Consider the following 2,079-nt stretch of genomic DNA (forward strand, 5'->3'; position numbering starts at 1 on the left):
CCTCAAGAGTTTTGTACATGTCTGGAAAGTTCTCTGCTGCTGGCGGTGTGACACTTACAAAGCAACTTTATCCATCCATCCATCCATCCATCCATCAACCCAACCGCTTCTCCTCCGAAGGGTCGCAGGAATGCTGGAGCCCATCCCAGCTGTCATTGGGCGAGAGGTGGGGTACACACCGGACAGGTCGCCTCACCATCTCAAGGCAGACATGCAAATATTCACACTCGCTTTCACACCTATGGGCAATTTCCATATAGAGTCACCAATTAATCTCAACACGCATGTCTTTGGAGGCGGGAGGAAGCCAGAATACCCGGAGAAAATCCACGCGGACAACGTGCAAATTCCACACAGAAAGGCACCCGGCCGACCCGTGGCTTCAAACCCGAGGCCACAGTGCTAACCACCACACCCCCGTGCGGCCCTAAACTAACTTTATGATACGCCGTTTCATTTCTTTTTGGATCAGACTCCAAGCTGTCTCTCCCTGTTCACATCAGATACAATATCCTGACCCAGAAAATGATGGGCATTGCAGCGATAAATGTTTCTCTCATGTTTTCATTTGAGGAGCCATACAATCTCTTCCTGGTTTTGGTCCATTTACTTTTCATTTAGGATGTTTACACTGCCATACTTTAAACAGAAAGTTTTCATGAAAACACTCGGGTGGAAACTGACCTATTAACAACACCCTGTAAAAGTGAAAGAATTTCACATCATGACGGTATCAATTCTCTGAATAAAATTTGATTTCAAGCCAAAGGGGGCCTGGAATAAGGTCACTTCCTTGTTTCTGGTAGCGCTTAATTGCTGTGGACATTCCAAAATGATCCCCACCCACTGCTACACCCTTTGAGCTGCACCTATATAACAGACAGACATCTGTCACTCATTCACCAGTCACAGCTGACAGACAGCATCTGCTTCTTTCACCTTTATCTTTGTAAGTATCTTTTATTTCTGAATCGCACCATCACAGTAAGAGTTGCTTCTGTGTGTACTGCTGTACCTGCTCCAACTCTCTAACGCGTTTTCATCATATGTTTTAGGAGACACTGAACCAACAGGTACTGCCAAAGCTTTTCTTTTTCTCTTTTTTAATTGCTTTGTATCCCATGTATTGACATGATTATTGTGACCTTGAATGTTATGATGATTGTTACACAAGCATATTGACCTGTGATCTCGGTCTGTTCAATTCATTATTTTAATCCTGACAACGGTCAGACTGTCCTTTGGGTGTTCATAGTGTGTGAAATGCACGTTTTCGCTTTTATCCACAGAGTAACAACATGTGCAGGCTGATTCTGACTGCAGGTAAGAAAAACTGATCAAGTACATGCTTCATTAAGGGGTTCACTAAACTCCAAAATCTCCTATTCCCCTTTAATGGGATCCATTTAAGTTTGTTCAACCTGTGGCAATGAGCACAATGCTCCCTCTGTCACACTACAGATAGTAGAAAGGGATTCTGGGCAAACAGTGCCTTGCTTAAAAAGAAGTAATTAACTAACACGGACAGGTCTAGAGTTTGACAAGAATGCTGGGGACATTTCTGTGCATAGAAACAATGCTGTTGCTTAACTTCTAACATGTACAATTAACATGTAAAATGAATATTCCATTTAATTCCAGCATGTCATTTCTTAGTGTTCATTGTCATGTCTTTTCAAGCCAACACTGACCAAGTCTTTCTCTTTGAAGGTCTCTGTTTGATCATCGCCAGCCTGGGTAACTTTATAACATGCATTACTTCGTCACAATTAACATTATTACAAGAAGAAACTATTTAGACAAACGTTAAATAAACCCACTGAAAAACAAACATTTCCCATGTTTCAGTGTCTTCTGACGAGGCAAACAAATATGGTGACAAATCTGGTGCATCCAGTGTAAATTTCTGTAGCGGAAGGAGCGATGGGCTTTACGCCTACCCACCTGACCCACACCGTTTCTACCAGTGTTCCAATGGGAACACCTTCATCCTGAGCTGCCCAGCATCTCTGGTCTTCAGCGCAATCTCCAGGGTCTGTGACTGGCCCAGTGCCACGGGAACTTTCTGCATTGGAAAGG

General features: G+C 43.3%; 1 long non-coding RNA gene across 1 annotated transcript; it reads left to right on the plus strand.

The window, feature by feature from the left end:
• Positions 1-859: 859 nt before the first annotated feature.
• On the plus strand, positions 860-1,872 carry LOC113160631. Its single transcript, XR_003298707.1, has 5 exons — positions 860-949; positions 1,056-1,073; positions 1,290-1,323; positions 1,711-1,737; positions 1,849-1,872. It is a non-coding gene; the product is annotated as an uncharacterized LOC113160631 (long non-coding RNA).
• Positions 1,873-2,079: the final 207 nt, after the last annotated feature.

The sequence above is a fragment of the Anabas testudineus genome, chromosome 10, assembly GCF_900324465.2.
Source record: "Anabas testudineus chromosome 10, fAnaTes1.2, whole genome shotgun sequence".
Lineage (NCBI taxonomy): Eukaryota > Metazoa > Chordata > Actinopteri > Anabantiformes > Anabantidae > Anabas > Anabas testudineus.